Source organism: Antechinus flavipes, chromosome 1 (assembly GCF_016432865.1).
Source record: "Antechinus flavipes isolate AdamAnt ecotype Samford, QLD, Australia chromosome 1, AdamAnt_v2, whole genome shotgun sequence".
Lineage (NCBI taxonomy): Eukaryota > Metazoa > Chordata > Mammalia > Dasyuromorphia > Dasyuridae > Antechinus > Antechinus flavipes.
The window spans coordinates 92,499,415-92,514,096 of NC_067398.1; the positions used below are offsets into that span (position 1 = coordinate 92,499,415).

Sequence of the window (14,682 nt, forward strand, 5' to 3'; positions counted from 1 at the left end):
TCTTTCTTTCTTTCTTTTTTCTTTCTTTCTTTTTCTTTCTTTCTTTCTTTCTTTCTTTCTTTCTTTCTTTCTTTCTTTCTTTCTTTCTTTCTTTTCCTTCCTTCCTTCCTTCCTTCCTTCTTTTTCTTTCCTTTCCTTTCTTTTCCTTTCCTTTTCTTTCCTTTCTTTCCCAACCTTCCCCCAAACTGGGGCATGTGCTATTAAAAGAGCTTAGACCTTCCCATTTCCTTGCTAGGGCTAAAATTAAACTGTCCATTCCTTAGGGCCCCAACATAACATCTGCCAGATGTCTTGGCATATCACATGGGGAGGAGAATTTTCTTCTAGCATTATCTGCTCTCCTCACTCATTTCCCCATAATCAATTAATAGCTCCCTAACAATAACTGTCTACCTCTCAGGCATCAGCTAGTGTAGGAACTTCATAAAAAAATTTTTTAATGGCAAACAAAGTTGAATTGGTTCTTAATTTTATTGGGATTCAGTGACAAGCCCTGAAAATGTTCCCTTTTATTCCTGTGATTTTCCTTAGTTTCCATATCAACCACCCAATTATGTACTCATATCAGATCCTTCACATTCTGAGACCATTATTTATACACCACTACATTTGTGAGCCTAAGATTGTGAAACAGCAACTCTGCTTTTCAACCATCAACTTAAAATATTCAATATAGTTTTATAAATTCCAAATCCCATGACCAATGAACCACAAACTTGATAAAGGCACATACCAAAGAGGAATGAGAGTGCTGTTACCTAAACCAAGAAAATGAAGAATCAAGATCAAGGACAAGTTAGACTGGCACCTATTAAACACCACAATACAGAAAATATGATCCTCATCCAAGTCTCCCTTCTGATTCTTTTCTTTCAGACAAACCAACCACAAGTACAATAAAGTCCATTAGTATAGCAAGATTTTCACTGTTTCCCAGAAGACTCATTAGCAAAAAAAAAAAAATAAAATTCTTTTCTATAGAAGTTGTAGCCCACATGAAAGAGTAAAAATGAAGGAAAAAAAAGTCTTCAAGGAATGTGGCCACTGAATTCGATCGACAACAATCCAAACAAACATAAGAGCTATCATGTAAATACAGTTATCCAAGAGGAGCTTATCCAGTGGTCTTGAATCTCGTGGACTACATACATCTCCAGAATCATCTCTACTAGATATAAATGTTCCTTAGGAAAAAAAATATAGAATGGATTTGAATCCAAAAACAAAACAGTATCTCTGACTTGTAGATCAAAGAAGAAAGGAAGTTAGATATGTAACTCCTTGGATTTCTCACATTATTGCATATACCAACATATATCTATTGGCTTACATATCAAATGTGTGTATTAGAAAAAATCTGCAGAAAATGAAGGTTGACACATCATGCTGTTCATCCTTTTTGATCAAAGGGATCAATGAATTTGTCTGTTAGGTTGCAATATGAAGCATAGACACAAATACTACAGGACCTTTAAAAATTATAAACATATATACACACATACATAAAATCTTTACATGCATATATGTGATATATGATTACATATACATTTATATATGCACACATATGTGTCTTCCCCTCCAATAAAACAACTTTCTAACCTTTACACAGTATCCACAGGACAAACTAATAGAAAAAGATAAAAACAATTTAGACAGCCTTGCTTGTTTAATCTACTGCTTCAATTTTAAAAAAATTCACACATTGTTCTTTTTGAAGAAAAATCTAAAATGAATGCATATTTATGTAAATCAGAAACTGACCATATATTAATCTATTTGCTTCTGCCATGTTATCCTCCTAAGCCTCTCTTTTTAATATATTCCACACAAAATTAATATTGAACACTTGGAGCATCCATAGATATGTTTTCCAATCTAGATATAACTATAGGGCCCATCCTATGTTGTCACTGGAATTGAACAAACCTGAACAAGAATAATGTTACTTCTCAAAGTTATTTTAAGTGCTATAAACAAAGCATACTTTTTAAAGGGGTTGAAAAATTTACTTTGTATGTGAATCACAACATCTGAAAACTTAGAAGTGACCTCTCTAATTATACCCAAGCCAGGCCCAAATGTGCACATATACCCTTCTATCATTGTTAATCAGTTCCCCCCAAATGCAGTGATAAAAGAAATGATATTATAAAAAGCTGTTAGTCTCACAGGAAAAAATATGTTATAAATGATCAACAGCTTAAACATCCTTAACACTGGGTTGTGCAAGTTTATAGTAGAGTTGGTAACAGTGTATTAATACTGTTATTATGAAATTCTATAGTTGAGACAGTCTTATGTGAAGCACGCCTAGATTGACTGTAAACAATTATGAATAAAATTATTATTTATTTTATAATTCTATCTCATCCCTAAGAGAAAAGTAATACTCAGTTAATAGCCCATCAATTTGGTTTGAAAACTGTGATTTTGTCACAAGTGAAACTTTTTTTGCATTCACTGGAGTTTTCCTTGCACATGTATGAAATTATTAACACTTAATCAAAAGAATACATTTGCATCTGAGATCTTAAAGCACTTCGAAATACACAGCATTGCACAGCTCTTTTTTATTATTGTTCTGATTCATAATGAAGAAAAACAATTAAAAAAAAAACCCAACAACAACCTGGTAGAAGTAATCTACAGAGTCTTCTGAACCACCAAGAATACTTAAGATAGCCAACGACCTTCTTTGTACTATTCTATATTTCCCTCTGCTTGTAAACAAGTTCTTTTCAATTTCCCTGATCCATGTTTTTCTTTTTCCATTGCACATTTGAGGCTTCCTCACCTATGTCCCATGCTTCACCTGGAATTTTTTGAAGTTCTCCCCATAATCCAGATGTCTACCCTAGCTCTAGTTGAAAATCATCATCTTTGGTTTCTCCAAATTCCTGCAGGATTTCATTTTCTGCTTTGGTCAATTATATAAATTCTCTAATTGCTAGTTTAAATATATTTGTGTGGAATGCAAGAAAAGGAATGTCCCCATGATAATCACTCACCCCTAGCAATGCTTTCTTACAAAAAAAAAAATATTTCAAATTAAAAGGAAAAGATATCTCAATATAAGGTTTGCCCAAATGACATAATATTTTAAAAACTTGTTTCCATAGTGACATTGTAAAGGAAACATACTGCTCTTTCTAAAGAGTTTCAGTATTTGATACTTTCAGATACTCAAATAGAAATAGGAGGAAAAAAAGTGAAACAAAATGATTTAAAGTCTACTACATAAATGGAACAACTTGAGAAAGGAACTATAGCAGCTCAAGAACCCGATATTTGTAAGCTCTAGAGTGCCTCTGAGGTCTTGCAGCATTGTTTTGTTGCAGATGTCCAACTAAGAGTTTTTCAATATAATGCATCTCAAAGAGAGAACTCAAATCTTAAAAGTCCAAATGGCTGGTTTAGAGCCACCACCACTTCCACCTCCCTCACATATTGATGAATAAAAACATCAGGAAGGCTTGCAGAATGCAAGCCACTTAAAAGCTGAAGAGGACTTCCCAGAAAATGTTAAATTCATGTTTTCACTCCCCTGAATTTTGAAGTCAAAAGCCCTGCAGGAATAATCAAAAGAAAAAAAAAAATCCAAAAGTTGTCTTTACAATGTAAACAAAAGGTACAAAAACTTGTGAAATGATTTCCTTGAAGGAGGAAAAAAAAATCCCTGAGAACTTCCTTAAACCTTCCATTTCTTTGCACAAATGAAGTGATCTTGAAGAGCCACCAAAAGGTTTCACATGGAAAAGGAAGAAATAGTAGAGGGGAAAAACGAGCCATCACAAGCAGAGCTTCAAAATGGAGAACATCCATAATTTTATGAACACTTCTCATCTCAGCTTTGTCTCCTGGAAGCCTGCTCTCCTCCATTTTCTGGTGGAGCCACAACATGACATGGCTTACCTGACTCAGTTCACAGCTCTCAGCCAAACTAGTCACTTCCTTTTAAAGCATGCAAGCAGTCTCAAGAAACAAAACCAAACCAAAGGACACACACACACACACACACTCACACACACACACACACTCACTCACGCACGCACACACATTCATACACACAAACACAAAAAGCCAGTAGTAGGAGAATGCCCCAACTGGAAGGTCTTTCCAATCCCAGACATTCGCTAAAATGAAACTTTTTTTTTCTTGAGGGGAGGGATATAAAAGGAGCTCTAGCAGACTCCCTTTCTATAGGTTAGAAGGTACAATGAGAAGAAAATCAGGGTTACTCCAGGAAACACAAAAGCCTGGAGACTGAATGTGTGGAGAAGCCTGGTGTTTTGGAGTCTGGACTAGAACCAAAGCAGACAGCTTGCAAATGGAGGACAGAGAGATAAAGAGAAAGCGAGAGGGTTATCCGATGGGGGCTGCTGCTTCTTCCCTGCGTGGCTGGAAGGAAAGCAGACACTGGGGAACTGAACCAGAAGTAGTGAGGCTTTCTCCCCTTTCTTTCTTTTCTCCCCCCTCCCTTGGAAAGGAGTGAAAAAACAAAACAAAACAAACAAACAAACAAAAAAACGTGTGTAATGGCTTCTCCTCTCCAGAAACCGCTGTCCTCCAAACAGCCCCTTTTGAAACACCAGTCTGAAGAGAGTTCCTCCGCTCCTTTCTCAACCTTCATCTCCCGGTCCCCTCTTCTCTCTTGTCTCACCACCTTCTCCACCAACCACCACCACCACCACCACCACCACCACCACCACCACCTCCAGAAGCAGCAGTAGCAGCAACCTTCTCATCCCCAGCAGACACAGCCCGACCCCCAGATCCCAACTTTGGAGAGGGAGCAAAATACCTGAGAAAGAGGGGGGCATATCCACACACAGCTTTGCAAGCAGGGAAGAGGGAGACAGAGTGGGAAAGGAAGGGAGAGACAGAGAAAGAGGTCACCCGATTGCTTAGGTCGTGCCAACACTGAGCTCGCTCTCTCTCTCTCTCTCTCTCTCTCTCTCTCTCTCTCTCTCTCTCTCTCTCTCTCTCTCTCTCTCTCTCTCTCTTTCTCTGTCTCCTCTTTCTCTCTCTCTCTCTCTCTCTCCCCTCTCCCTCCCTCCTTTCTTCCCTCCCCCTTTCTCTCCTTTCTGTCTCTTATCGCACTTCCCAAACCCGGAGCATCAATCCTGATCCTTCAGCTCTATCCTCACTTCTCCTTCATGTTCTCTTCTCTTAATATAACTACACAAAATTAATTAACCACCTTCCTCCTTTTCCTCCTACCAGAAGCAGCAGCAAAAGCAAAAGCAGAACCACCACTACTACCACCTTCTCCTACTCCTCCTCTTCCTCCTCCTCCTTCTCTCCCTCCTCCTCTTCCTCCTCCCCCTCCTCCTCTTCCTCCTCTTCCTTCTCCTCTTCTTCCTCCTCCTCTTCCTCCTCCCCCTCCTCTTCTCCCTCCTCCTTCTCCTCCTCCTCTTCCTCCTCCTCCTCTTCCTCCTCCTCTTCTTTTCTCCTGCTTCTTCTCCTCTTCCTCCTTCAGTCCATGCAACAGACTTCCTCTCCTCCCATCTAAACAAAACCCTCCTTGGGTGAATGAATGAATTTGCTTGTCCCTACACACAAATGCTCTCTCTTCCCTCTGTGCACATATACCAATCGGAGATGGGTTTTAATTGCAGGAACTTACAGGAGCGTCCCGGAGCTGTGAGCTGTTTCTTCTTCTGGTGCTCTGCTGCCTCCTTCTCCTCTTTCTCTTTCTCCTCTTCCTGCTCTTCTTGTTCTTGTTATTGTTGTGGAAGTTGTTTGTGAGTCTCATGTGCTTTTGCCAGGTCTCAGCAATGGAGGATCGCCATCTTTCCTGCTTTCCTCTCCTTCGCTGGCTTGCTGCAGCTGCAGATGACCTGAGATATCCGTCTCTCTCTCTCTCTCTCTCTCTCTCTCTCTCTCTCTCTCTCTCGAGCGCTCTCTCTCGCTCTCTCTCCTCTCTCTCCCCTCTCCCCTCTCCCTCTCTCTCCCCCCTCTCTCTGCCCCCTCTGTGTCTCTCTCTGAATAATGAGCAACCAGAGGGAGAGAGAGAGAGAAAGCAAGAGAGAGGGAGAGAGAGCAAGAGAGAAAGAGAGAAGGAAGACAATCTTCTCCCACCACACAAAATGCGAGAGCACCAGGGGGTGCGCGAAGCCTTTCTAACAACAACAACAACGTGGAGGAGGGGAAAAATGAGGAAAAGGCTGGAAAAGGGAGAAAATATCCAGGAGCCCGGGAGGAGGAGAAGAAGCAACAGAAGATGCTGTTGCTGCTGCTCCTGTCCGCGTTGCTGCTGCTGCCCCTGCTGAAGAACACGAGAAGGAGGAAAGGTGGTTGCAAAGTTAAAGCTGGGACATTGTCTTTGTCACTCAGAACAACACACAGCCTGGCCAGGGAGGAGGAGGAGGAGGAGGAGGAGGAGGAGGAGGAGGAGGAGGAGAAGGAGAAGGAGGAGGAGGACGGGACGAGGAGGAGGAGGAGATGGTGGAGGAAGAGGAGGTAGTGATGGTGGTGATGGTGGTGGTGGTGGAGGAGGAGGAGGAGGAGAAGGAGGAGGAGAAGGAGGAGGAGGAGGAGGAGAAGGAGGAGGAGGAGAAGGAGGAGGAGGAGGAGGGGGAAGAGGAGGAGGAGGTGGTGGTGGTGGTGGTGGTGAAGGAGGAGGAGGAGGAGGTGGAGAAGGAGGAGGAGGAGAAGGAGGAAGACAAGGAAGGAAGAGGAGGAGAAGGAGGAAGACAAGGAAGGAAGAGGAGGAGGAGGAGAAAGGAAAGAGGGGGATTGAGGTGAATAAGAAGCAGAGAGGAAGAGAGGAAGGAAGGAGATCTGAGGAGGTTCCCAAGCCAAGCTGTTACCTCGCCAGCCCCCGTACAGGGGCACTCGGCAGCTCTTGTTTTCCAGAGGGAGCCCTCACCAAGGATCTTGCGTGCTCGATCATAGCTTTTCACCATCAGCCCAAGCCCAAAGAGCCGATTCCCAGAGGCTGATGAGCCCAAGTGGGTCCCTCAGACACATCCATCTAGAGGCTAATCTTTGCAAGGAACATACATTGAGCTGGAGGTGCAAGTATAAAACCAGATCAACCACGTGGTTGTTTTTAATCCCCTTCCAGCTTGTGTTGTAAGTATTTGATGTGAAAAGCTCAAATTGTCCATTGCTGGCACGTATTTTGAAGTCTTCTCCCTGAAATAAAGGCTTATTGTGCATTTTATTTCTCCTTCGATATGGGAAGGAATGGGGGGGGGGGGGGGGAGAGATGCGGAGGGCGGGGAGGAGAGATGATCAATCCGATCTTCAAAACCACTTTTTTCTCCTCAACTTGTGAAATGTTTTGACGGCAACAACAACAACAAAAAAAAAATCCTACTTAAATAACTTTACACCTTCTAACCCCGTGTTGTTTGCACTTTGTGGCTGATCATTTAAAGCCTTCCAAAGTAATAATCAACGCTCATAATGATAAGGTGTCACGGTGTTGAAGGCAAGACAGCCAAGATGAAGCTTTCATACCCGGAATTTTTATTTAGTGTAATTTTTCCCAAATCGTCCTGAACTACCTCTTTTCCAAAGGTGCTCCCCCTCCCCCATGATGCCAAGTAGGTTGTCTCCCAGGCTTTAATTTTGGTATTGAGAGGGGTACAATAGAAAAAAAAAATCAATACAGCAAGACAGGAGCAATTGAAGTTCAAGGACATGGGCTATATTCTACTATCATTTCTATTTCTCTGGTCCTCAAGACGTGCACTCAACATCCTTGGGAGAGCATCACACGGGGTGATGATGCGTGCTGCACAGACCTTCATTAAAGTTTCTTTTGTCCCCGCCTAAATTTGGGTGCCTTTCTGGATTCCTTCACATGGGGCTGCCTTTGGGAGCGGTGATCAAGTGGAGGAGGCGCACAGACCCTCTACTTAAAGCGTGTCAGCAGTTTATTAAAGATGTGGTGATGATTGATTACAAGGTTATCCTCTTTAATAGCCCCAATGCAACAGCCAGGAAACAAATACCTAAATGAAAGGGGGAGGGGGAGGAGAGGGAGAGGAGAGCTTGAGGAGGGGGCGGGAGAGACGCATCCGAGATAACAGTGTTTAATAAACGGATTTTTACACCTAAGTCTCCTAAGGTTTCTCCATCGCTCCTCAGACAAAAATCTCTGTCTCGAGATAGAAGCCAGTCCCTGCTCCCGCTCTACATTTCCTCCTCTTCCTTCCTCCGTCTCCCATTGAAAAGCAAGTGAACAATTAAGGAAGATGATAGCTAGAGATAGGTCGATAGATAGATAGATAGATAGATAGATGATAGATAGATAGATAAGTAGGTAGGTAGGTAGATAGATAGATTGGTAGGCTGATTGATAGAACTTCCATGCAGAGGGAAAGGAGGGAGGGAGAGGGAGAGAGAGAACGAGGGAGGGAGGGAGAGAGAGAATATCAACGAAGGAAACCCTCAACATTAGAAGTGCCACTAGTCTTGTAAAGACCTTTTCTTGGATCTCCTTTCAAGGTCCAACCCTGGGCGGCGACTGAAGGTCCCATTGCTCCTTTTCCCTACCCGCCGGGATTGGGCGGCGGAGGGGGAGGAGGTTGGGGCAGGAGGGTGAAATCTGGCTGTAGCTTCCCCTATAAATCACTCTTGGAAATGAAAGGGAACTCACAAGGTCTCTGACGTTTCTGCAGCACCCTAGCAGATAATTTACCTCTTTGTCTTTAATAAAAAGAAGAAGAAGGGAAAAAAAAAAAAAAAAACCCAAACCTGACTTTTTCTGTCAAGCTATGCTCCGGGAAAATAACAATCATTATTTCAGGTTGAAAGCTCCAAATACAGCTGGGTTTCAAGCCCAAGATAAAATCTTCATCGACGTGAAGAAACCTTCTCGGTTGACCCTAGTGTGATGTGGAAGTGTCCCCACACTGAAGCATCCCCATTTGTGTAAGCGTGAGTGCGTGCGTGCATGTCTATGTGTGAGTGTGAGGGTGGTGGGGGTTGGGCGGGAGACGAACAAGGAGAAACATCCCAGGATGGATCGGCGAGGTCTGGACACCCTCGGCCAAGCCCCGAGGAGGAGCTTTTCCAAGGAGGGTGTTCCAGTTCCAACACGTTTCAAAGCCTCATAAACCCAGCTGGCACTGGCGAGGGAAAACGGCTACCTAGCTTCAGATAGTTTACCGTCCCTGCAAATTAAACGTGGAGTCGCCAAGTCCCCAAGTTCACCCAGAGCCACAGCTCATGCTTCCAGCGGCAGGAGGGGGTGGAGAAAGAAAGGAGAAAAAAAGACCGAAAGGGATTGATGGGAGATGAAGGAGGCGGTGGGTGACTACTCTCAGATGGAAGCTTTGTCTAATAGGAAAGACCCTTTCAGTGGACTGTGCCTTCAGATTAAAATCTTTTAAAGCTCAGAGTCTACACCTGATTGTGTGTATAGTAGATAGTAAGGTGGAAAGAGGACGAAGAGATTCGTGAAAAAATATAAGATCTGTTCATCTCCTTGGGGGGAGGAGATAAAGGCTTTTCCCCCTTCTCTTTCTTTCTTTCTTTCTTTCTTTCTTTCTTTCTTTCTTTCTTTCTTTCTTTCTTTCTTTCTTTCTTTCTTTCTTTTCTTTCTTTCTTTCTTTCTTTCTTTCTTTCTTTCTTTCTTTCTTTTTTCTTTCTTTCTTTCTTTCTTTTTCTTTCTTTCCTTCCTTCCTTGTTTCTTTCTTTCTTTCTTTCTTTCTTTCTTTCTTTCTTCCTTCCTTCCTTCCTTCCTTCCTTCCTTCTTCCTTCCTTCCTTCCTTCCTTCCTTCCTTTCTTTCTTTCTTTCTTTCTTTCTTTCTTTCTTTCTTTCTTTTTCTTTCTTTCTTTCTTTCTTTCTTTCTTTCTTTTTTTCTCCTCCTTCTTCTTTTCTTTTCCTTCTTCCTCTTCTTTTTGCATAATTGGTTACCCCAAATATCATCACTAGAGGGTCATTCAGAAGCATTATGAGTCTACTTGCAATAAAAGCAAATCTCCACGCTGATAGACCAAACTTCTTACAAAAAGCCCACACAGCCCTGTCGTTTGCATTGTGGGAAGCCTACAATTTTAGCTAATGACGCTATAAATATCACTTTTACTCTAACTTTTAAGGACAGTGGCAAGTACCTCAATTATCCAACTGAAGTAATTGAAAGAATATTCCTCTATTTGAATATTTAAACCTTGCAGCTTTACTTCTTTAAAACTTGGAGCCTCTGGTTTGGTTATTTTTCTTTCCAATGAATAGAACAGAGTTTTGATAAGGAAGCCTGACCAGTGAAGAAAGCACCATAGTTAGATGTTTAGTGAAAACGTTAATAAGGTTGACACTTAAGTAACCATAATTATGCTTTGCCATTAGCAGCCCATTAAGATGAATAGGGGCAAGTTCACACCTCCTTCAGTCCTGCTATTTCATCCCCTAAAAAGACTCATAAAAGACAGCACTTCTTTGGTTTGTCTTCTCTAGATTACCTTCTCAATCAGGAGGGGGAAAAATTTCTGTAATTTAAAAAAAATGAAAACTTAGATTTGTTATACAACAGAACAATATTCATGGACATCTCATGGGAAAATCTTAACTCCCTGAAATTTGCAGATTGTTATTGTCCCTAGTCTCATTATTCCCCTGAGTCATATGGGATTTCAAGACTTTATTAATGTTCCAGGGAATATGAATATGTTGGAAGCCTGGACTTTTTCTTCCCTTATGGAGAGTGACTGGCATACAGACTTCTCATAAAAGGAAATTATGGCTCATCAAAAGGGTGACTTTATGAACATTAATAGAATAATAAATCTTGCAATTTCTGTACTAGAAAAAAATGAAGTCCTAAAATCAGAATGACCCCATGCAAATATGATCTACTTAGATGGTTATTCCCTATTAGGTTAAAACAGATTAGGGTGTTCCACATATCTTTCAGGCTTCTAAAACCTTGGAAAAATAAGACTCACAAATCGAAAAAAAAAATCAGAAGATGGGTCAGAAGAAAGATTGTGTCAAATCTCTTGAAAGAAGACAATGTGAAAAAAATTAACAATAGCATTTTAATCCAAGAGAATTAATTTTTATCCAAACAAGAATGCAAAATTTGTAAATTCTTTGTCCCAATACTTAGTCTCTATTAACCCAGTGAATAGAAGGGACAAAAGACCTCTTCCTCTTACAACTTTTATACAAACTCTTCAGTTGTGAGCTCTTCCTTTTCTCAATTTTATTAGAAAACTGTTTGGGCTGATGATTTTAGAAAAACATAAAACATAATAAACAGGTCCCTGAAAATTTTAATTACTCTTTCCCTAAACATTTGGCCATATTGTTGGGCAACTATCATTTAACTATTTGTTGGAAGACCTCCCATACATTATTCATCTGAGTTAATCACAACCTTTGTCCTATGTGAATTTAAATTAACATTTTCTACTAACTGTAATTTATGTTGGATTCCTTAAAACTCTAATAATCTTGTAGGAAATTCCTTGATACTAAACTTGCTTTTCAGACAATTTGACTTCAAGGAAGTTGGATGATTATGGAATCTTCTTTTTCATATATCATGGCTTGAACAAACTAATGGTTTTCCTTATCTCTGTATGAAATGTCAGTACACTCTTGTAAACTTCTACATAGTTATAGTAAGCCACATTTAAGGGAAGAGTTCTAAAAACTTGAATAAAATGACAATGATTCTGACTACATCTTCAAGGAAAATGAATTGAGTTAATTCTTACTCAGTGTATCCAGTCTCTCTATCTTAACTAGAGCAAAGGATAAGAAACTCAATAGTTGAAAAGAAGCATGATGAAATTCTACAGTTCCCTTTTCTGTGAGTTAGCAGTAGATATATTCTATATTAGGATGTCAAATTCCGCTAAGGGTCAAATCTTATATTGCCAAATAATATCTTTTAGAGGAACAAGATTTCAAAGAATAATTCTTAATTATGAACTTAAGAATAAATTGAGAGCATCTGAGTGTCATCATCTTCATGTGAAACATAACATGGCATAATTCAATTTTCTATAGAAATTTTTAAGGAAAAGAGAATTCTTAAATCAGTTCGTTATTGGGAGGATATCTGTTTGATTGCTTTTTAATTATGCTTGACTCTTCATAATCGCAATTGGGGTTTTCTTGGCAAAGACACTGGATGGTTTGCCATTTCCTTTTCTAATTCATTTTACAGATGAGAAACAGAGGCAAACAGGGTTATATGACTTGTCCAGGTTCACATTGATGACAAATATCCCAAGCCAGATTTGAACTCAAGAAGAAAAAGTTTTCCTGATTCCAGGCCTGGCACTCTGTCCACTGTGATAGTAAATTATAAGACTATGATATATCAAATCTACAAGATTATAAGAGCTAGACATTGTGCTAATCCCTGGGGATGCAGAAAGGCAACAAAAACAGACTCTACTCTCAAGGAGTTCACTATGCTTATAGTAATAGTTCAATAAGATTGGACTCAACTGAAAGATTGCCACTCTGCTCAGAATGATTCCAAGCAGCAAGACTAGTATTTCTAGATTCCCACCACTCAACTTCTGCCTTGGTGAATCAGAACCAAGCCATTCCTTCATGTCTGATTTGACCACACTTTTATAAACAAATATGCCCCTTATGTCCATGTGAGAAGTAGTGGGAAAAATGATCAACTTTTCTACTATGGTTTCAAGTTACCTAATTTTGTATCCTATTCAATTATCTTAGTGTTTGAGTTCAATAAACAGCTGTAACTTTTCCTTGAAAGATAAAAAGGTTGAAGAGATGTCTCCTTCTAAGAACTTTCTGAGAGCAATATTGTGGGAGAGATTTTTGCTTTCCAGGGTTTACTTTTTTATGGCAGGGAAGTTAATAATGTTTACCTGTTCATTTTGGAGAAATTGGAAACACTAGAGTATTTGTTTTACCAGAGTGAATTTTGCCCACAATATTATATCTAGGAAATTATTTTTTGTTGGATGATAATATGTAATGCTTTAGGATATTGATAGATAATGTACATTATGATGATTCATGTTTGTATAAGTTATACTATAAGTTTTCAAAATATCTGAATATAAGGGGAAAATTTAGTCAACATTGATTAGTGCCCCAATTTCATGATATCTTTTATTTTAACTGAATCCAGATACCCAGAAAATTGTTCCAACTACGACCCTACTCCTCCCCTTTTTTCCCCACCATGTAACACACTGAATTTTTCAATGAAGTGTTTTGGTTTCATGTAAATATTATCCATAATATCTTTCTATATCAATTTTGCCAGTGTGATCTTGGTGACTTCAAGAGCCTATTCCATCAGTTATTTTGATGAGGATAATATGGTTTAGTGTCTTATTAAAAAATGAAGCAAAACAAAACAAAATTTTTGATTTAAATGGAAGATCCATATGAACAAACAGTGTGTAACAGGGAAACTGACCAACAAGAATCCAGTTCTTATGACCCTGCGTACCACTGTGCTCTGCCTGAGGCAGTCCCAATGTAGCTTGTGGGGCATGTGAGGTATTGTCAGAGGGGCTTTGGGGTTCATTGAATAAAGCGCCTCAACAACTCAAATGCATTCTCTTTTTAGTGATTAAACAAATAGTAATGGCTGTCTATCAGATCTATAGGGTCTCTGTTTTTTTACATCTTTAAGTTTTATTTTTCTTACTCTTCAGTTAATGAGTATTAGACCTGGAATGACTAGATAATGATTTTGTGAGCTCTCAAAAGGTCTATTAACTGTAATCCTTACCTAGTTTGAAAACAATAGAGTCAAGTTCCAGCCCAGCTCCTAATAGTTCCTGCTTGATCCCTGTTGCATGATATTTTTTATAGAACAATAATATTCCATTATTTTCATATACTATATTATTCAACCATTCCCCAAATGATGGACATCTACTCATTTTCCAGTTGTTTGCCACCACAAAAAGAGCTGCTACAAATATTTTTTGCATATGTAAGTTCTTTTTCCTATTTATTATTTCTTTGGGATGAAATCCCAGTAATGGTACTGCTGGATCAAAGGATATGCAGTTTAATAGCCCTTTGGGCATAGTTCCAAATTGTTTGCCAGAATGCTTGGATCATTTCACAACTTCACCAACAATGTATCAGTGTCCGGGTTGTCCCATATCCCCTCCAACATTCATCATTATCTTTTCCTGTCATCTTATCCAATCTATGAAGTGTGGTGTTACCTCAGAATTGTTTTAATTTGCATTTCTTTAATCAATAGTGATAATGAATTTGACACAGTTCTTTATATATTTTAGAAATGAGAAACACTGGCTGTAAAAAAAAAAATGTTTCCCATCTTTATGCTTCCCCTTTAATCTTATTTGGATTGGTTTTGTTTGGGCAAATTTTTTTTTCTTTCTTTTTTTCTTTCTTTTCTTTTTTTGCTGAAGCAATTGGAGTTAAGTGACTTGCCCAGGGTCACACTGCCAGGAAGTGTCTGAGGCCAAATTTGAACTCAGGTCTTCCTGACTTCAGAGCTGGTGCTCTATTCACTACACTAACTAGCTGCCCCATTGCGCAAAACTTTCTAATTAAATGTAATCAAAGCTGTCCATTTTACATCTTATAACGTTCTCTTCTTCTTTGGTTGTAAATTCTTTCCTTGTTCTCCTAATATGCTTCTGATATCATCCATCATGCCTAAATCATGTACCCATTTTGACCTTATTTTGCTGTGGAGTGTAAGATGTACTCTATGCTGAATTTCGAACATATTA

The 14,682-nt window shown here is 39.6% G+C and overlaps 1 protein-coding gene across 2 annotated transcripts in view; it reads right to left on the reverse strand.

Annotated features, from left to right (window-relative positions):
• ZNF462 (zinc finger protein 462) overlaps positions 1-5,876 on the reverse strand; it is a 154,667-nt gene extending 148,791 nt beyond the window's left edge. For both annotated transcript variants that reach the window (XM_051986937.1, XM_051986929.1), the window contains exon 1: positions 5,627-5,876. The gene's annotated coding sequence lies outside the window, so the exon portion shown is untranslated. The remainder of the gene's footprint in view (positions 1-5,626) is intronic.
• Positions 5,877-14,682: the final 8,806 nt, after the last annotated feature.